The sequence below is a fragment of the Bactrocera oleae genome, chromosome 6 (assembly GCF_042242935.1).
Source record: "Bactrocera oleae isolate idBacOlea1 chromosome 6, idBacOlea1, whole genome shotgun sequence".
Lineage (NCBI taxonomy): Eukaryota > Metazoa > Arthropoda > Insecta > Diptera > Tephritidae > Bactrocera > Bactrocera oleae.
The window spans coordinates 24,015,971-24,039,430 of record NC_091540.1 but is presented as its reverse complement, the minus strand read 5'-3'; the positions used below and the strand labels follow the sequence as shown (position 1 = coordinate 24,039,430).

General features: G+C 33.0%; 1 pseudogene; it reads left to right on the top strand.

Moving 5' to 3' along the window:
* Positions 1-782: 782 nt before the first annotated feature.
* On the top strand, positions 783-6,801 carry LOC138857755 (uncharacterized; annotated as a pseudogene).
* The last annotated feature ends 16,659 nt before the right edge of the window (positions 6,802-23,460 follow it).

Sequence of the window (23,460 nt, the reverse complement as noted above, 5' to 3'; positions counted from 1 at the left end):
TGTTTAAAAGTTGACGTGGATCGGCCACCTAACTGGTTTATTGTACATACTTATATCCAAACCACTCAAGTTATATCAACCTAACTTGCTGAGAAGAAATGATTTTACCACCTCTTCAAACTCTTTAGTGTGTAAGTTTATCAAAACATTTCTATTAGGTACTGCAAAAATGAAAATCGGATGAAAACCACGGCTTATTCCCATATAACAAACTTTTATATTACGGCTAATTCTTTCACTTTACAGTGTACAAATCAAACATCAATAAAGTTATCAGAATAAAACCTTGCACAAATAGTGCCCCCAATGTGTTTCATCTTACGTTCAAAAATTGTCGAAATCCCCTTTAACTTGTTTCAAAAATGCTAAAATATATAAAATTCTTAATGAAATTTAGAAAGAATATTTTTCTAATAACAGTGTATCCTTGCGATAATGTCCTTAGTTTGATAGAAAGTTTTGCCAAAACCTGAGGGTGTTTCTCCCCATTTGTTCCTTGCAAATTGCAAGAGCATGAAATGTTCGGTAACACCTGAACCCTTCCTTACTTGTTATTAATGAATTATTTTACTTGTAACATAATTGAGTTATAAACTATCCTACCTTTTAAGTTGGATCAATCTGGACACAGTGTACTAACTTTTACTAAAATCGGTTTAGGTAACCCGCAATTTTTATATGCATATACCATATAAAAAGTTAGGTTTTTGTTTACAATTATATATTTCAAAAAATTGATCATGTATACTCACCTAGAATGTATTAAATTAAAAAAGAGGAATATGGGTAAAAATTAGAATTTATAACTAAATACTTAAATATTTCATAGACAAAAATTTCAACCTTTAAGGCATAAACACAATACGGGCGACGGCGAATATTCGTCGTACTCGGCGATGCCGTCGGACGGATTTTCGCAGAGTGTTGCCGCCGTGTAAAACACAATACGGACGATTTTCGCCGCAACTGTCAGTGCTTGTCAACTGTTAGTGCTTGTGAGTCTAAAAAAATATGAATCCGCGTATTTTTCGATTAATCCAAATTTTAAAAATGTTAAATATAATGGTAAACATGTGTTAGATATACATAGATTTTAAATCGCGTTCAAGAAGGAGATGGTGGATACGACCCGTGAATTTAACAAGAAAGGAATTAGGGTTTCTTGATACTTGTTTTAAACCGCTGAAATCTATGGATAAAGAGCACTTTTTCCAAGCAACAAGGATGAGTGTTCACATATTTAATGGTCTTCTTTGTTTATTAAAAGACAAGCTCCATCGGTGTTCGAGAAGAGAACCGATAAATGAAGAAACACGTTTGGGAATTACATTGATGTAATTAATATTTATAATTTATATTAGAATTGTAAATAACAGGAAGTTATATTTAGGTATTTATCTCAAGGATGCTGTCTTAAATTTCTGGCATGGTCTCACAAAATTGAACTTTCAACGGTGAGGAAAATTATTTACGAAACTTGCGCTGCAATGTGGAATGAATTACACACAGTTTAGGTTGCTCAACCAAACCAATCCGAACGGAGAAACATTTCTGAAAGGTGGGCTTTACATTTTTGATAAATAATAAAAATTGATTCTGAAAATGATTTTTTTTTATTTGTAGATTTAATATAAAAACCGGAATGCCGCACTGTCTAGGTGCAATTGATGGGAAACATATTAACATAGTTTGCCCGAGACGTAGTGGTTCACTTTTTTATAATTACAAAAAAACATTCATCATTGTTCTAATGGCAGCTTGTGACTCCGACTATATATTTACTTTTGTTCATGTTGGGGCAGTAGGAAGTCAAAACGATGGCGGAATTTTCACCAAAAGTGCTTTTGGGAAAATGATAGTAAGAGGAAACATCGTATTGCCTCCTCTCGATCACCTTCCGGGTAATTAAATAATCTGAATTTTGGAAATAACTTAATTTTTTATGATTACAAATACTTTCCTTATTTAGGTACAAATAAAGAATTCCAGTATTTCTTTGTGGGGGACAATGCTTTTCCACTTAAGGAAAACTTTATGCGTCCATATCCTGGCCGCAACTTGTCGCCTCTGAAGCAACAGTACAACAAAAAGCTATCTTCCGCCAGAGTTTACATCGAAAATGCGTTTGGTCTATTAGCGAATAGGTGGAGAATATTACATAGCAATATACATGCAACACCAAAAAATATTGACAAAATAGTGTTAGCAACAGTTGTGCTACATAATTTTCTCATGCTAGACAGGAGCTCGGAATATTTTACTGAAGAGTTGGTGGACCATTCGGAAAATGGTGCTTTCGTTTCTGAAATTTGGAGGCAAACAACTTCGCAAAGTCCAACTTTTCGAATTTCGCAAGCCAACCGTTCAACGGCGGAGGCGTTTGCATCGAGAGACGGACGGCGGAATATTTATTTAATAATTAAGCCAGTATTTTTTGAAACTTTATTAATTTTTTATTAAATTTCTTTTTCATTCAGTAAAATTCATATGAAATAACAAAAAGCGTTCTTATTTCAAAATAACAATTGCACTACAATGTAACAAAAAACAAGTCATAAGAAATATGTAAATATAATGTGTAAAAATTCAAATTAAATACTAAGCAGACTAACGCATTGCACTAAAAAATTAAAAAACTATACGTAAAGAAATTATTTCAGTCAAACATATGTAATTTCTAGTTTCCTAATTCACTAATTTCGCCTCAATTTGTCGTATGCGTTGAGGGGTTAGGTTAGCCTCACTTATGTTCCTCGCCAAGCTTTTAAATAACAGTGACGTTGCATCCTCGTGTTCTGTGGGAACGGCTACAAACTCTTTCACTGTATCCACGCACTCCTTCATCATGTCAGTGAACACATCATTAACGTCATCCCTTGCTGCCTTCCTTTTTTTGTTTTGGCGCATTTGGAGGAGTATAATAACCTTCTGGAGGAGGACTTGTACTTGTACTTGTTGAAGTAGAACACTCTATTTCTTAAATAATTTCGTCAAAAGGCACGTTGCCGATGGTTTTATTGAGTGGAAAAGATTGAATTATAAGAATACAAATATGAAAATTGTAATATTTACTCTCGAGAATCACTGTAGCCGTCCAAAAAACTTAATGTTTTCATATATTTCCATGTTTTGCATGGAATCGGAGCACCACTGCCGGAAGCTAGTAGCTGCGCACGTTTACGTTTTTTGTACGTGTTACGCAGTCCTTTCCATCGTTTCCTACAATTGTCTTCTGCAAATATTTATAATACTTTAGAATAAAGTTTATAATAAAACAGGCTTTTCTTTGACTCACCCGGCAAATTTATTATTTTACTACTTCTTCCCAAATTTGGGTTTTTTTAAACAGATTTTTGTAATCCGGTGATGATAAATTGTATAGGCACTCATATTTACGTATTTCCTCTATTAATTGTTTGTTTAAATCCATTTTATTTGCTTATAGCCACCTATTGCGTACTTTGTGGTTCAAAATATCACAATGTTTTGATTTTGAAACTGAAATGACGAAACCAAACAGAAACAATCATAATATTGCCAGCACAGACATTTTCTTGAATTTGTTTTGAAAATTCTAAAGATTTTACTGTAAATAAACTTTCTTTGATATGGCAATGCCGTTTTTGCCGCCGCGGTCGGCGATAAAATAAAAATTAGCTCTATCTCAAAAATCGTCACAATCGTGTGTTCAAATCACCGACGGCATCGCCGAGTACGACGAATATTCGCCGTCGACCGTATTGTGTTTATGCTATTATGTGTGTTGCGCGAACAATAAGGAGTTAAACTTAATGCGAGTTATGGAGTTAACTTAAGTTTTATTTTTCAGTTTATTCATTAGTTAAAATTTGGCAAATCTCAGTTTAAATACTTATTTCAATAGTTTTGTTTCTATATGAGTTGCAAACTAACCAAAAATCAGTGCATATAAACACATTTATGCTAAACAGTACATTCATAAATACAGGTACGCTGATGCTTACTTCTCCTTGTTCCAGACAAACAACCCTGCAAGCCATCTAACGGTTAAATTATTTACTCAGCTACGCTACCTGAGATTTCTATGAGTTTCTTAAGTTCATCCCTTTCATACACAAAGGCCTTATGAGTTACACAATAATAATTTTTGGTAATTTAAATTAAAATACCCAACATTTATTAAGGTTAAATATTATTATACATGTATTCGTTAAACATATGGAAAACTATTTAAAAATATTTTTGTGATTTTTTTATATATTAAAACAACTGATTTTTTAAACTTTCAATACTTAGTAAGTGAAAAAATGTATTAACTCTCAATTAGTAAATGTTTTTTATCATATTCAATTGAAAATTAATCATACGAAGTATGGTATCACAAAAGATTTCATTAAATACATTTCAATTTTCGTTTTATTACATTTTCATTGTTTTCCATTTTTTGTTATTTTCAACAGCAGCAAATCTCTCTGTTAACATATTTTTCTGTAAGATTTCAATCTGGCCGTCCCTCTTTTTCCAATTGCTAAACGTCAGACCTCCTGAACTTTGAAAGTTGCCTGAGTTCAGAGGGTTTTGACGTTTAGCAATTGCGCTCTCATTTCCAATGAGAGATGAGTTGGCCAGATAAAGAGATCTCTAGTGTTAATTGTCAAAATCAAAACAAAGCACGATGAGTGGATTTCACTACAGCTAGCCCGGAAGGAGGAATTTTTACAGTGTGAACAGAGCTGAGCATTCAATGAAAAATATGCTCAGAAATATTCATTGCTATTAGACCTTTTACTTGCATTTGTATACGTTTATATGCAATCACTTGTATTGGTATGAAATTCCTTATGTGAATATCTATGATAGCATGCATGATTTATTACATTTCAATTATACCACACTGTCTCATTTTTGCTGATTTTTCTGTTATTCTCTTTCCCTGTTTATTAAGATTAGAAAATTTCGAACAGCTGATGTCAAAAAAGGCGGGATGCCAGAAATAATACATAAACAAATAACCGACAGAATTTAGTGTGAAACAGAATTTCAGTGAACAAGAAATTCAAGTGAAGTCGGTACGTATTGTTATGATGATAAAAGTGAATTATAATAAATTATTTGCGTACAATAAATAATAATAGTGATATTTGTGATATATTATAATTAAGTGTTTTGTATTTTGTAGAAAAACGCCGAAAATACGAAAATGCATAGTATTATATACTTGTATTAGTACTACGACTTATTTTTCATATGTATATACAATACATATGTATATAGTATATGGGTGATATAGGCCAACTGGGGAACCGAGCACCCAAAAATAATATCGGTAAGGCGTTAACTGCACACCCCAATGGTAGTGTGGAATATGCAAAATATCGAAAACACATTTTCAAATTACCTAATCGCTTTTTTATGAGGTCTTGACAGCTCTCTCTCGATTCAAAGAGTCTCGCATCATTTTATCCTTGTCATTACGTTTTCTTGTGTAGGTTATAGCACACGTATTTTTTTCTTTCATTCTTATTACAAAAAAATTGCATATTACAGAATATTGATAAAAATTTTAACCAACAGCGCATGAAAAAGACTCTATATTTTTTGCTGAGGCTATGTGAAGAATTGCGAAATTGGAAAGGCACGCTGAAAATCACAAACGGCGTAGTCGTAGGTCCGTTAATCTAGACTCCACTTCAAGCAGCCATTTTACTGCGCATCAATAAAATCGAATATCGCAGCGTACAGATTATGACCGTATGTCTAGAGGCCGTCCGTGTTCATCCTGTAGCCTATACTACAATACTATACTACCCATTATTCACAATCGAGAAGTTGTGAACGTTCTAATAGAATACAAAAATCTACAACAAAATGTTGAGCAAAATGACAATGAGCGTTTCGCGCGACGAACTACACGTAAAAAAATCGAAAAAGAACCCCGGAGAGTGTGACCTGCGAAGCACGACACGGTCGTCAAGCAACTCACCTGACAGAAGAGAAAGTTGTATAAACGAACAATGTGCCGAACCAGCTATAAACTCGGACTTAGGGCCGGAGTCGTCAGAGTGTGAGGATATTTTTACAGACTCCATCTTTGCGTTTTTTGGAACTGTCACTCAGTCAAGCGCTGAAAATTTTTGATCCGATCGCAGAAAATGGGTTGGCTCTGGCTCGATCAGGGATGTCAGACGAAAACAGAGAAGAACTTTTAAAGAAATATCAAACACCAGATAATTGTCTTAGACTGGAAGGCCCAGCGTTAAATCCGGAGTTAAAATTTACGCTGGCCAAGCATGCTCAAATGGGCAGTTTCAAATTAGCACTTCAAAATCAGCTTGAGTGCTTTGGGTCAAGCATTTTCAAAAGCTTTGAAACAAGACGTGAAAAATAAAACAAATAAGACCATTTATGCAGTTCTTGGGGACGCTGGAAGAATTCTAGCAGACTTATGTTCAGTACAAATTATCTACGACCAGGCACTCATTTAGATTACCTGGTCTAACGTTGTTATCTAAAAAATCAAGTTGGGCCGTTGGCTCAGTGCAGCCCAGTGAAAACAGCCCTAACGTTACCACGACAATTGTAACTGCAAAGTTGGGTCAGGCTATACGCAGAAACTATATTTTAGCTTCAAAACCTACCTCAGACAATGAGGTATTGCAGGCTATATCTAGATATGAAATTCCATTTTGCTCTCAAGTGTATCAAGATCAAGTACCGAAACGTCCTGAATTTAATGATAAGGCGATCTCTGAATGTAAAGCAGAAATTAAGCATCTTGTTAGGAAAAGTGCAATTATTACTTATAACCCGAATGAGCATTAATTGAAAAACAAAACGGAGGAAAACAATTTATTTTTATTTAAAGAGATTAAATGAATTTATTGTTGCACATCATTTTAAACTTGAGGATTGGAAAACGATAACACAAATACTGTCGAGAGACGTTGTTTCTTTGGCCTAAATTGATCTTGAGGACGTATATTTTCTGATACCAATTCATAAACATTTCCGGAAAATTTTCAGATTTATCCTCGTAGGGCAATTGAACGATTTCATTTGCTTGTCTTTTGGGTTATTGGTGGCTCCTTATATATTTACTAGAATAATGCAAATAAATAGTCGTCAAAAAGTTACGATCGAAAGGTTGGCAGTCGGTCGTGTACCTGGATGACATGCTACTGGTTGGAAATTCAGCTTTACATTGCAAAAACAACATCGTGGAAACGGCAACTCTTCTTCATAAATTAAGTTTCAAAATAAACTGACATAAGTCTCAGTTGGAACCGTCTCCGATCTGCAAGTTTTTGGGTTTATTGTCGATACGAAAATTTTTTTTATGTATCTTTCACCTGAGAAACGCGAAAAAATCACAATAGCAGCTAAATGTCTGCAATTAAAATTTCCGATATGGAATGCTCTACACAAAACAGTTGGAAAGACAAAAATTTCTAAATGTTTATATTGACGCTTGCCTACATGAAGATCTTGACTGGTGGATCAATAACATTGGTAAATGTTGAAGGTAAATTTGTCTCAGAATTTTCTCCGATGCTTCGCTTTCTGGCTGGGCGATTTCATGTTGAGGGAAATTCTTCCACGGTTGGTTTAACGATATGGAGAAGCAAAACCATATTAACTTCCTTGAGTTAAAAGCGGCTTTCTACGGACTGAAATGTTTTGCAGCTGAAATTATGGCTTTGAAATTTTGCTCAGGATAGAGAATTCCACCGCAATCAGCTACATAAACAAAATGGGCATTATGCAATACCCGAGATTGTCGGCACTTAGTAAAGAAATTTGGCAATGGTGCCAAGACAGGAAGTTTTGGATTCAAGCGACATACATTAAATCATACCATAACATTGAAGCTGATAGAGAATCGCGCATTCAGTCGGAAGAAACGGAATGGGAACTTGCGGGTTATGCTTTCAAAGAAATTGTTGTCAGGTTGAGCCAACCAAATAACACAAAATTTCCCTTTTTTTCTTGGCTTCCGGACCTAGAGGCTATAAAAATAAATGCCTTTACAGCAGATTGATCCAATCTCGAGGTCTATGGTTTCCTCTGTTTGCTCTTATTTTACAAGTAATCAGGAAAATAATTAATGACATAGCAGAAGACATTTTTGTGGTACCAACCTCGCTAACCTTAGTTGCAGGCAAATTATCAGGGAAGCGTTTATCAAGAAACAGGCACCTAAAGAATCTTTGCATTACATACTAGCGTCACTGTCTGAAAACACCTTAAGGGGCTACATGTAAACGCCTGAATTTAGGCCAATTTTTGGAGGCTTATTTGAAATGGAAAAAATAAATGAATGATAATGAAACTCAGCATGTTTATTAAGTACAAATTAAAGCATGAAAATTCGATTTTTAAAAACTTCTTTCCAAAATGGCCGCCGTGGCAATCGATCGCTTGAGGTTCTCGCGGCAAAAAGCATCAATTGGTGGGACGTTAAGCTTCAGTATCAAAAAAAAGGTTGGAGCTTATTCATGAAACATGTATTTTCTAGTTATACCAAAACAAAAAAAAAAAGTTTACAGGCATATTTTTAAGATGTTAAAATAACTATTTATGAAAAAAAATCGATTTTGTTTTATTTTACATGTATCGCCCCCCTTAAAGCAATATAGTAAGCCTATTACTTCCTGGTGTGAGTTTTGTTGGAAAAAGGCACTTTCACCCTTTGAACCTGCGATGTTAGCAGTGTTGGAGTTTTTATCTTTATTGGCGAGCGGTGTGAACAAATATGGCACGTTTAATACCTACAGGTCGACAATCTCATTATTGTCAACGTGGGATATCGGGAAAGATCCTACAATAAAAAGGTTTAACAAAGGCGTGTCAGTATTAAAACCGCAACGTCTCAAATATAATCATATATGGGACCCAAGTATTGTTTTTGATTTCCTGACAAGTATGGCATCCAACAACGCATTACAACTTGATCATCTTTCTAAGAAGCATTAAACCCACTAACCTTGAATTTATGTATCAATAAACGGGGAGCCTACATAATTTGTGTTACCCCTCTTAGATTTGTCGTGAATTGTAAAATTAATGAAGTTACGAAGGAAAAGATGGCTTCGGACGAGACAGTTAGTATAATTACGATCGAACTTCACTCAGGTAAGTTCGTTTGATCGTACAATTAAAATATACTATTTGTAGTCAACGTGCAAATAAGACCTACTTTTTAAGTATTTCTTATGTTTGATTATATAATATACTTCCGTATGCTATGTATATATTATATTTGTATTGTACTTAACTTACTATCATAACATACTAAAAAACTTAATATATTACAATAGTAATTTATATAAATTCTACCTTTCATCATTTAAAATTTATATACGCATGTACTTATCACGTACATATGTATGTTTGTACACCTTCACGTAATCAAACCCCAACCCTACAAGAAACTGCTGATTGGTTCAATAAACTTACATTTATTATGTCTATACTGACGGTCAATTTACCCGGCAATTAACCATCACTGTTATTGTTAAAAAGATACCCTTATTATTTATATTGCTTACTGATGAAATAGCTACATTCTTTAGTACTATCACCACTCACCGTCAAATGAATAGTAAAATGGCTGTCAATGTTTACGATTTTTCTAAAAGCAAATTTTGTATACGTCGAAAAGGGACAGTCCACATATCCATAAGAGTTTCGAGAAGTTGTGAAATACCTGTGTAGCTGTTATTCCGTGCGTTAAGCCAAAAACCCGAAATATCCATGATCTGGAGAAACACGTACAGCATTTGAGAAGAGCAAGCATGGAATCAAGTAAAAATTTCTTTTTATAATCTATTCTTTTATTACATTTTTGTTGCAATCTATTTTCATATTTATGTATATTATTATAACTCATTTTAATTAAGCTTTGAATTTATTAAAGAAATAAAAATTGTATTATTAATGCGCAAAAGAATTTTTCACTTATGATAGCTTTTCAGTCATTACTTACAATTTTCAGCTATGATGGTATAGATATATAGTGAATCAATTCCGAATACCCATGTGTTAAAGAGAGATCCAAACTCAAACACATACGTTTGTTTACATCAGTTTTTGCACAAGGCTATTAAGAAAATGATAGAAACTTTGTTTTGCGCGCTGACAAAATTTTTTCAGCTATGACTGTCATATTACCCATCAGATGACCGTCACTGTTCTTGTAAGGTACAGAACAAATGTAAACAAATAGATTTATGAACTGTCAATGAAAACTCATCGAAAACACACAATGTCGGTCAAAACGACTTTGGTTCCACACTCCACAAATTGTATTTTCAAGAGGATTTCAATTCGGTGCGAACATAGTATTAAATCGACAAATGCTTTGTTGCCACTTTTGACACTTTTTTCTGTGTTTTGTGGACTTGCAGGGTTGTGAGGGAACATAAAAAAGTTGTTCAATTTATGATTTCTAGCTTTTGCCATCGTCGCGAAAAGACGCTTGTAGGCAAACGCATGCTCGGGGAGATGTGTAAGGCGTTTGCTTTTATGAATGAAACGCCTTAGCTTATTGCATGTCTGCCAGCGTTCATTAATGAAAATGTTGTTGTTGTGTGATTTACTACAAATTTAGGATTTATCAATTTGGCTACCATATTGGTTTTTGCTCCTCATGCTATTTGAGACAATTGTTGTTTTTGTATAACAACGTTTGTATTTTTTCTATTGGCTCATATACTTACATTTGTACTCATATATATGTATGTACAATATATATGTAGATTTGCGAATGCATTACTTATTTTGCAATGTCATACGCATATTTGTACATACATACTTACATGTAGAGCAGTGCGCGCACCTGTATTTATTGATAAGTGATAATATATTATGATATTATATGATATAACATATTGATGTACATACATATGTACATACATAAATTATTAATTCTGTAACAATTCAAATTAGAAAATTATGAAAATAGTAAAATATAATTTTTTGCATACTCTTTCACATTTTATCAATGTAGCAATTGTGCAAAAAAAATCATATTTTATCAATTTTTCATCATACAAATCGTTTATATGGCAAAAAATAATCATGCATATGTGAAGTGGCATTTGTATTTTTTGTTCAAAGTATTTAATTTTTCTCTTTATGTTGGTAGATACGTATTTTGTGAGAGAATGTTGTTATAAATTCTCATTTCAGAAAATGGTGAACTCCTTGATCTCAATTTTTCAGCTCTGTTAGCCGTCCAATCGAGCATCATACAAAATTCAACTTGCACCTTCTCGTTCTTCTAAGTTCTCTGGTCGTAGTGCATAAGTCAACTTTCAACAGCAAACCACTGTAAAAAGGACAAACGAGAAAACATAGCCGACCGACATTGTCATAAAATTGTCGATAGAAACAAATTTTGTCAACTCCGCCACGGTTCGAACAATTTGGTGTCAATATGTATGCGAGCTCATATGTATGTACGTATGTATATATGTATGTTTGTCGACAAATTCGTCATTTGGTTTTTTTTCAACAATACAATGTCCGCGCGAACTCGCCGTTATTTCGTTGTCTTGGCACCATGCACAGAGGCGTGTCAAGTGAGGACTCAAAATATGTATATTAATATGTTGCTTAATTTGTATTGAAAAATACTGATGTATTTATGACTTATTTTCGTAATATAATAATAATATACGTAAAAATATAAATACACATATCGTTTTTAAAATAAATTCGATTAATAAAAACTATCTTTATTTAGGAATATTCGTTGTGTCTATTTATAGCATTTCGCACATGGCGTGGTGTATTTTTATTTTTCGAAGTTATATTTTTCGATGTTCCCTCATCTGGAATTACAAATTAGTACCAGAGAATGTTAATGAATAGAGAAGGAGCAAATGTTAAATGAAATCTTTTTGAGTACTAATTTGTAATTCCAGATGAGGGAACATCGAAAAATAAAAATACATCACGCAATGTGCGAAATGCCATAAATAGACACAACAAATATTCCTAAATCAAAAATCGTTGCGCATTCCTATTTAGATTTATGTTTTCAATTTTTATGATGTGACAAAATTTATAATAATGAAAAGCCTTCTGAATTAAATAGCTGTATTACCGGTAAAAACCCCAGAGTTTATAATAAAATAAACATTTAATAGGCTAGTTTTCCAACTAATGTATGTGCGTTGCGTGAGCAATTGCTTATTGAGCAAAGGATAACAATAAAACGATGGCTAAGAGGCCGCGTTTCCACTTTTGAGGTGGCTGAGGTCGTTAGCGGGTAGGGGTTAAGCACAATCCGAATACGAGCCTATACGTTCGAATCCTAAAACCGAAATTTTATTTAATGTTTTTATTTTATTAATTGGAGTCTAAGCATATCATAATTCAATTTCTTTAATAGCATATTTTACTCCCTGATATAATTAAAATATATCAGGAAAATATGTTCATATGTTTAGGTTTATTGAATTTTTTTTATTATGCGTATTTACACAAATGTGATAATCACACATACATTCTTAAATACACGTACCTGATGCTTGCTTCTTCTTGCCCCGCTTTTTGCGAGTTGAACGATCGCAGGCAAGGAGGGATTGGGACGCACTGCCACATAATTATTTCAGATATATATTTTATTTATCGAATTTACTTTAAAAACGAATATAGGTATGAATTTATTTGTATTTATATTGTTACGTATCTATTAATTATATTACGTCAATAAGTCATAATGCATTAGGATTTTTCAATACAAATTAAGCAGCATATTAATATATTAGAGCCCTCACTTGACACGCCTCTCTGCATGGTGGCAAGCCAACGAAATAACGGCGAGTTCGCGCGGACATAGTGTTGTTGAAAAAAACCAAATGACGACTTTGTCCACAAACATACATATGTATATACATACATACATACATACATATATGAGCTCGCATACATATTGGCACAATATCGATCGGCTATGTTGTCTCGTTAGTCCTTTTTGCAGGGCTTTGCTGTTGCAAATTGACTTATGCTCTTTTGAAATGCTACGATTAACGATTGGTCTGCATTTTCATAGCGTCGTTTTTAGATAAAATGGGCTAAATCGACAAACTATGAAATAATGATAATAAGTAAACATATAAAAGTACTATATGGAGTGTGCTTAGAGTATATAGAAGTAGTTATTGATTTCATATACATGTCAATTTTATATAAATTTTTTAATTTAATGCCATATATAGTGCATAATATGAAAAAAATTAAAATAATATTTCAAATCGCTAAGAGGTCATGTTGCCAATTCTCCTTTCTGAAAGGAACATCAGACAAATTCTTCAATTTATGATTTTTAGCATCGTTGCGAGTAGGCAGCTTGTGGGCAAAATACAAATGCGAGGGGAATGGTAGGATCTTCTTCAATTTTACGGAAGACATTCAAATTCAATTTCATTCATTTTTATTCTTGCGCATTTGCGGTAGGAATTCTATATGAAAACCAAATGTGGTTTACCAGGCGCACAGGAAAAATAGCGCGGCGCAGAGTAATGAACGACGCACTTTGCTTTGAAGCAGACGCACGTTCCTTATGAATGAATTTGTTGTCGTTGTAATATGAAATACTTAGAAAATAAGCCGCGAGTTTGCTTGAATATTATTGGCCGATGATGGCGTCTACGTTTTTCTGTCACTTGCGCGAATGTTTGATTTTTTGCGAAAGACATATTGAGGTACATACATATGTACATATGTGTACATATATGCAAATATATTTGGACATGCGAATGAAGGAAGGCAATTTCAAGAATATTCACATATGGACATATGAACATTTGAAGCAAGTAAACAATAATAGCTGTTTGAGTTCACAGATTAGACAAAATTGCTTGAATATCGTCTGTGGTGCTGCTTGTATAGCACACTTCTCTATTGCAATGTGAAATATTTTGCCTATGTTCAAATCCTATCAGATATTTTTATATACTCTTTTTTTTATTTATTAACCCTTTTTTATTAAATGATATTTTAATTCTATTTTCATATTATTTCCCTCATTACTTATATTTTCTTTTCATAAGTCAATTATTTTCCTTTTTATTATTTTAAGTTTTGTTTATGCGCATATCAAAGATCATCTGTGCATATGTGTGTATATACATTTTGCTTATAGAGTGGTGTAGTTCATTTCGTACCCTGATAGTTGTGGTGACATTTTATTTTCGAACTTGCGCGTTTTCGATGTTCCCTCCTCGTAATTAACATTTTAGTACAGCTAACATTTGCTCTTCAATTCAAATATCATTTAATAAAAAAGAGTTATAAAAATAAAAAATAGTATAATATATAAAAATATGATAGGATTTGAACTTAGGCAAAACATTTCATTGCAATAAGGAAGTGTGCTATACAAGCAGCATCACAAATGATACTAGAACATATTTGTCTAATCTGTGAACTCAAACAGCTATTGTTGTTTACTTGCTTCAATGTTTATATGTCTATATGTGAATATTCTTGAAATTGCCTTCCAAAAATTCGCATGTTCAAATATATTTGCATATATGTACACATATGTACATATGTATGTCCATCAATATGTCTTTCGCAAAAAATCTAACAGTCGCGCAAGTGACAAAAAAAACGTAGACGCACCATCATCGGCCAATAATATTCAAGCGAACTCGCGGCTTATTTTCTAAATATTTCATATTACAACGAGAACAAATTCATTCATAAGGAACGTGCGTCTGCTTCAAAGCAAAGTGCGCTCGTTCATAACTCTGCGCCGCGCTATTTTTTCTGTGCGCCTGGTAAGCCACATTTGGTTTTCATATAGAATTCCTACGCATATGCGAAATAAAAGAATGAAATTGAGTAAAACGAGAAAAATTCAATTTTACAATTTGACAGCCACCACTGAAAATCCTACCATCCCCCTCGCATTTGTATGTCCACAAGCTGCTTCCTCACAACATTTGCTAAAAATCAGAAATTGAAGAATTTGTCTGGTGTTCCCTTCAGAAAGGAGAATTGGCAACATGACCTTTTAGCGATTTGAATTATTATTTTAATTTTTTTTTATATTATGCACTATTTATGGCATTAAATTATAAAATTTATATCAAATTGACATTCATATGAAATCATTAACTACTTCTATATATTCTAAGCACAGTCCATATAGTACTTTTATATGTTTACTTATTATCATTGTTTCATAGTTTTTCGATTTAGCCCATTTTATCTAAATACGACGCTATGAAAATGCAGCCCAATTGGTAATCGCAATATTTCAAAAGAGCATAAGTCAACTTTCAATAGCAAACCACTGCAAAAAGGACAAACGAGACAACATAGCCGATCGACACTGTCGCAAAATTGTCGATTGATACAAATTTTGCCAACTCGATGCGCAAAATTCGGTGTCAATATGTATGCGAGCTCGTATGCATGTATGTGAATATGTATGATTGTCGACAAAGTCGTCTTTTCGTTTTTTTCAACATAATGTCCGCGCGAACTCGCCGTTATTTTCTTGGCTTGCCACCATGCACAGAGGCGTGTCAAGTGAGGATTCATAATATATTAATATGTTGCCTAATTTGTATTGAAAAGTACTAATGCATTAATGATTTATTTTCTTAATATAATGAATATATATGTAAAAATATAAATACCAATAAATTTAAACCTATAATCGTTTTTCGTTTAAATTCGATAAATAAAATATATATCTGATATAATTATGTGGCAGTGCGCCCCAATCCCTCCTTGCCTGCGATCGTTCAACTCGCAAAAAGCAAAAAGCGTAGACAAAAGTCATTGCTTGTGCGGGGCAAGAAGAAGCAAGCATCAGCGTACGTGTATTTAAGAATGTATGTGTGATTATCACATTTGTGTAAATACGCATAATAAGGAAATATTCAATAAACCTAAACATATGAACATATTATATTTTTCTGATATATTTGAATTATCTCAGGAAGTAAAATATGCTATTAAAGAAATTGAATTATGATATGCTTAGACTCCAATTAATAAAATAAAAAAATTAAATAAAATTCGTTTTAGGATTCGAACGTATAGGCTCGTATTCGAATTGTGCTTAACCCCTTCCCGCTTACGACCTAAGCCACCACAAAAGTGGAAACGTGGCCGCTTAGCCACCGTTTTATTATTATCATTTGTTTAATAAGTATATTGCTTACGCAACGCACATACATAAGTTAGAAAACTAGCTTATTAAATGTTTATTTTATTATGAATTCTGGGGTTTTTACCGGTAATACAGATTTTTAATTCAAAAGGTTTTTCATAATTATAAATTTGTCATATCATTGAAATTGAAAACATAAATCTAAATAGGTATGCGCAACGATTTTTCATATAGGAATATTCGTTGTGTCTATTTATAGCATTTCGCATATTGTGTGGTGTATTTTTCTTTTTCGAAGTTATACTTTTCGATGTTCCCTCTTGTGGAATTACAAATTAGTACTCAAAAAGTTTTCATTTAACATTTGCTCCTTCTCTACTCTTCAACATTCTCTGATTTCATTTAACATTTGCGGCTTCTCAATTCGTTAACATTCTCTGTTTGTGCCTTCTCTATTTATTAACAATCTCTGCTTTCTCTAATTAATTTTTGTGGAATATGTACAGCGCCATCTTTTCGTGAAGTTAGACTGGTTTCCACAAAACTCTTATTTAAAGCGCCATCTTTGGACAAATGTTGAGTGTGAAACAAGAGCAGAGAATGTAAATGAGTCATTTACCAGAGCAAAGTGTGAAATGCAGAGAATGTTGATTGGTTAATGTTGGAAACAGGAATTCGTCAGCATACAATAACAAGTAAAGGGACTTTACGAAGTGTCGTGAAGGCAGATTGGTTCCGGGTTTCAGCTGAGGAAACAGACAAGTGGGTAAGATCAATGCCAAATCGAATGTGCGAGGTTTTAAAACACCGCGGCTATCCAATAAAATATTGAAATTAATTTTTATTTATAATTTTTAATACTTTCTGGTGCCTATGTTTACTTGTTCTTATACTAAAATATCGGTATCGCAAAAATGAAAATAGGAATATAGCGAGCGGTGTGAACAAATATGGCACGCTTAATACCTACAGGTCGACAATCTCATTATTGTCAACGTGGGATATCGGGAAAGATCCTACAATAAAAAGGTTTAGCAAAGGGGTGTCAGTATTAAAACCGCAACGTCTCAAATATGATCATATATGGGACCCAAGAATTGTTTTTGATTTCCTGACAAGTATGGCATCCAACAACGCATTACAACTTGATCATCTTTCTAAGAAGCATTAAACCCACTAACCTTGAATTTATGTATCAATAAACGGGGATCCTACATAATATGTGTTACCCCTCTTAGATTTGTCGTGAATTGTAAAATTAATGAAGTTACGAAGGAAAAGATGGCTTCGGACGAGACAGTTAGTATAATTACGATCGAACTTCACTCAGGTAAGTTCGTTTGATCGTACAATTAAAATATACTATTTGTAGTCAACGTGCAAATAAGACCTACTTTTTAAGTATTTCTTATGTTTGATTATATAATATACTTTCGTATGCTATGTATATATTATATTTGTATTGTACATAACTTACTATCATAATATACTAAAAAACTTAATATATTACAATAGTAATTTATATAAATTCTACCTTTCATCATTTAAAATTTATATACGCATGTACTTATCACGTACATATGTATGTTTGTACACCTTCACGTAATCAAACCCCAACCCTACAAGAAACTGCTGATTGGTTCAATAAACTTACATTTATTATGTCTGTACTGACGGTCAATTTACCCGGCAATTAACCATCACTGTTATTGTTAAAAAGATACCCTTATTATTTATATTGCTTACTGATGAAATAGCTACATTCTTTAGTACTATCACCACTCACCGTCAAATGAATAGTAAAATGGCTGTCAATGTTTACGATTTTTCTAAAAGCAAATTTTGTATACGTCGAAAAGGGACAGTCCACATATCCATAAGAGTTTCGAGAAGTTGTGAAATACCTGTGTAGCTGTTATTCCGTGCGTTAAGCCAAAAACCCGAAATATCCATGATCTGGAGAAACACGTACAGCACAGCATTTGAGAAGAGCAAGCATGGAATCAAGTAAAAATTTCTTTTCATAATCTATTCTTTTATTACATTTTTGTTGCAATCCATTTTCATATTTATGTATATTATTATAACTAATTTTAATTAAGCTTTGAATTTATTAAAGAAATAAAAATTGTATTATTAATGCGCAAAAGAATTTTTCACTTATGATAGCTTTTCAGTCATTACGGACAATTTTCAGCTATGACGGTATAGATATATAGTGAATCAATTCCGAATACCCATGTGTTAAAGAGAGATCCAAACTCAAATACATACGTTTGTTTACATCAGTTTTTGCACAAGGCTATTAAGAAAATGATAGAAACTTTGTTTTGCGCGCTGACAAAATTTTTTCAGCTATGACTTTCATATTACCCATCAGATGACCGTCACTGTTCTTGTAGGGTACAGAACAAATGTAAACAAATAGATGTATGAACTGTCAATGAAAACTCATCGAAAACACACAATGTCGGTCAGAACGACTTTTGTTCCACACTCCACAAATTGTATTTTCAAGAGGATTTCAATTCGGTGCGAACATAGTATTAAATCGACAAATGCTTTGTTGCCACTTTTGACACTTTTTTCTGTGTTTTGTGGACTTGCAGGGTTGTGAGGGAACATAAAAAAGTTGTTCAATTTATGATTTCTAGCTTTTGCCATCGTCGCGAAAAGACGTTTGTGGGCAAACGCATGTTCGGGGAGATGTGTAAGGCGTTTGCTTTTATGAATGAAACGCCTTAGCTTATTGCATGTCTGCCAGCGTTCATTAATGAAAATGTTGTTGTTGTGTGATTTACTACAAATTTAGGATTTATCAATTTGGCTGCCATATTGGTTTTTGCTGCTCATGCTATTTGAGACAATTGTTGTTTTTGTATAACAACGTTTGTATTTTTTCTATTGGCTCATATACTTACATTTGTACTCATATATATGTATGTACAATATATATGTAGATTTGCGAATGCATTACTTATTTTGCAATGTCATACGCATATTTGTACATACATACTTACATGTAGAGCAGTGCGCGCACCTGTATTTATTGATAAGTGATAATATATTATGATATTATATGATATAACATATTGATGTACATACATATGTACATACATAAATTATTAATTCTGTAACAATTCAAATTAGAAAATTATGAAAATAGTAAAATATAATTTTTTGCATACTCTTTCACATTTTATCAATGTAGCAATTGTGCAAAAAAAATCATATTTTATCAATTTTTCATCATACAAATTGTTTATATGGCAAAAAATAATCATGCATATGTGAAGTGGCATTTGTATTTTTTGTTCAAAGTATTTAATTTTTCTCTTTATGTTGGTAGATACGTATTTTGTGAGAGAATGTTGTTATAAATTCTCATTTCAGAAAATGGTGAACTCCTTGATCTCAATTTTTCAGCTCTGTTAGCCGTCCAATCGAACATCATACAAAATTCAACTTGCACCTTCTCGTTCTTCTAAGTTCTCTGGTCGTAGTGCATAAGTCAACTTTCAACAGCAAACCACTGTAAAAAGGACAAACGAGACAACATAGCCGACCGACATTGTCATAAAATTGTCGATAGAAACAAATTTTGTCAACTCCGCCACGGTTCGAACAATTTGGTGTCAATATGTATGCGAGCTCATATGTATGTACGTATGTATATATGTATGTTTGTCGACAAATTCGTCATTTGGTTTTTTTTCAACAATACAATGTCCGCGCGAACTCGCCGTTTCGTTGTCTTGGCACCATGCACAGAGGCGTGTCAAGTGAGGACTCAAAATATGTATATTAATATGTTGCTTAATTTGTATTGAAAAATACTGATGTATTTATGACTTATTTTAGTAATATAATAATAATATACGTAAAAATATAAATACACATATCGTTTTTAAAATAAATTCGATTAATAAAAACTATCTGAAATAATTATGTGTCAGTGCGCCCCTGACCCCCTTCTTGCTTGCGATCGTTCAACTTGCTTCTCGCAAAAAGCAAAATTGTGGACAAAAGTCATTGTTTGTGCGGGGCAAGAAGAAGCAAGCATCAGGTACGTGTATTTAAGAATGTATGTGTGATTATCACATTTGTGTAAATACGCATAATAAAAAAAAATTCAATAAACCTAAACATATGAACATATTTTCCTGATATTTTTAATTATATCAGGGAGTAAAATATGCTATTAAAGAAATTGAATTATGATATGCTTAGACTCCAATTAATAAAATAAAAAAATTAAATAAAATTTCGGTTTTAGGATTCGAACGTATAGGCTCGTATTCGAATTGTGCTTAACCCCTTCCCGCTTACGACCTAAGCCACCTCAAAAGTGGAAACGCGGCCTCTTAGCCATCGTTTTATTGTTATCCTTTGCTCAATAAGCAATTGCTCACGCAACGCACATACATTAGTTGGAAAACTAGCCTATTAAATGTATATTTTATTATGAATTCTGGGGTTTTTACCGATTATACAGATTTTTAATTCAAAAGGCTTTTCATAATTATAAATTTTGTCATATAATTGAAATTGAAAACATAAATCTAAATAGGTATGCGCAACGATTTTTCATTTAGGAATATTCGTTGTGTCTATTTATAGCATTTCGCACATGGCGTGGTGTATTTTTATTTTTCGAAGTTATATTTTTCGATGTTCCCTCATCTGGAATTACAAATTAGTACCAGAGAATGTTAACGAATAGAGAAGGAGAAAATGTTAAATGAAATCTTTTATTTTATTGAATTTTTTTTTATTATGCGTATTTACACAAATGTGATAATCACACATACATTCTTAAATACACGTACCTGATGCTTGCTTCTTCTTGCCCCGCACAAGCACTGACTTTTGTCTACGCTTTTTGCTTTTTGCGAGTTGAACGATCGCAGGCAAGGAGGGATTGGGACGCACTGCCACATAATTATTTCAGATATATATTTTATTTATCGAATTTACTTTAAAAACGAATATAGGTATGAATTTATTTGTATTTATATTGTTACGTATCTATTAATTATATTACGTCAATAAGTCATAATGCATTAGTATTTTTCAATACAAATTAAGCAGCATATTAATATATTAGAGCCCTCACTTGACACGCTTCTCTGCATGGTGGCAAGCCAACGAAATAACGGCGAGTTCTCGCGGACATTGTGTTGTTGAAAAAAACCAAATGACGACTTTGTCCACAAACATACATATGTATATACATACATACATACATACATATATGAGCTCGCATATATATTGGCACCAAATTGTGTGAATTGTCGCGGAGTTGACAAAATTTGTTTCAATCGACAATTTTGCAACAATGTCGATCGGCTATGTTGTCTCGTTAGTCCTTTTTGCAGGGCTTTGCTGTTGCAAATTGACTTATGCTCTTTTGAAATGCTACGATTAACGATTGGTCTGAATTTTCAGAGCGTCGTTTTTAGATAAAATGGGCTAAATCGACAAACTATGAAATAATGATAATAAGTAAACATATAAAAGTACTATATGGAGTGTGCTTAGAGTATATAGAAGTAGTTATTGATTTCATATACATGTCAATTTATATAAATTTTTTAATTTAATGCCATATATAGTGCATAATATGAAAAAAATTAAAATAATATTTCAAATCGCTAAGAGGTCATGTTGCCAATTCTCCTTTCTGAAAGGAACATCAGACAAATTCTTCAATTTATGATTTTTAGCATCGTTGCGAGTAGGCAGCTTGTGGGCAAAATACAAATGCGAGGGGAATGGTAGGATCTTCTTCAATTTTACGGAAGACATTCAAATTCAATTTCATTCATTTTTATTCTCGCGCATTTGCGGTAGGAATTCTATATGAAAACCAAATGTGGTTTACCAGGCGCACAGGAAAAATAGCGCGGCGCAGAGTAATGAACGACGCACTTTGCTTTGAAGCAGACGCACGTTCCTTATGAATGAATTTGTTGTCGTTGTAATATGAAATACTTAGAAAATAAGCCGCGAGTTTGCTTGAATATTATTGGCCGATGATGGCGTCTACGTTTTTTTGTCACTTGCGCGAATGTTTGATTTTTTGCGAAAGACATATTGAGGTACATACATATGTACATATGTGTACATATATGCAAATATATTTGGACATGCGAATGAAGGAAGGCAATTTCAAGAATATTCACATCTGGACATATGAACATTTGAAGCAAGTAAACAACAATAGCTGTTTGAGTTCACAGATTAGACAAAATTACTTGAATATCGTCTGTGGTGCTGCTTGTATAGCACACTTCTCTATTGCAATGTGAAATATTTTGCCTATGTTCAAATCCTATCAGATATTTTTATATACTCTTTTTTTTATTTTTTAACCCTTTTTTATTAAATGATATTTTAATTCTATTTTCATATTATTTCCCTCATTACTTATATTTTCTTTTCATAAGTCAATTATTTTCCTTTTTATTATTTTAAGTTTTGTTTATGCGCATATCAAAGATCATCTGTGCATATGTGTGTATATACATTTTGCTTATAGAGTGGTGTAGTTCATTTCGTACCCTGATAGTTGTGGTGACATTTTATTTTCGAACTTGCGCGTTTTCGATGTTCCCTCCTCGTAATTAACATTTTAGTACAGCTAACATTTGCTCCTTTTCTATTGATTTACATTCTCTGTTAGTACTCAAAAAGATTTCATTTAACATTTGCGGCTTCTCAATTCGTTAACATTCTCTGTTTGTGCCTTCTCTATTTATTAACAATCTCTGCTTTCTCTAATTAATTTTTGTGGAATATGTACAGCGCCATCTTTTCGTGAAGTTGGACTGGTTTCCGCAAAACTCTTATTTAAAGCGCCATCTTTGGACAAATGTTGAGTGTGAAACAAGAGCAGAGAATGTAAATGAGTCATTTACCAGAGCAAAGTGTGAAATGCAGAGAATGTTGATTGGTTAATGTTGGAAACAGGAATTCGTCAGCATACAATAACAAGTAAAGGGACTTTACGAAGTGTCGTGAAGGCAGATTGGTTCCGGGTTTCAGCTGAGGAAACAGACAAGTGGGTAAGATCAATGCCAAATCGTATGTGCGAGGTTTTAAAACACCGCGGCTATCCAATAAAATATTGAATTTAATTTTTCTTTATAATTTTTAATACTTTGTGGTGCCTATGTTTACTTGTTCTTATACTAAAATATCGGTATCTCAAAAATTAAAATAGGAATATACATTTTTGTTGGTGCACTTTGATTTCAAGAATATAAAAAAGACTTTTACTTCACTTAAAAAAATATGTAGGGTGAACGCAGACTTTATTGGCTATGTGTATATTGGTTAAT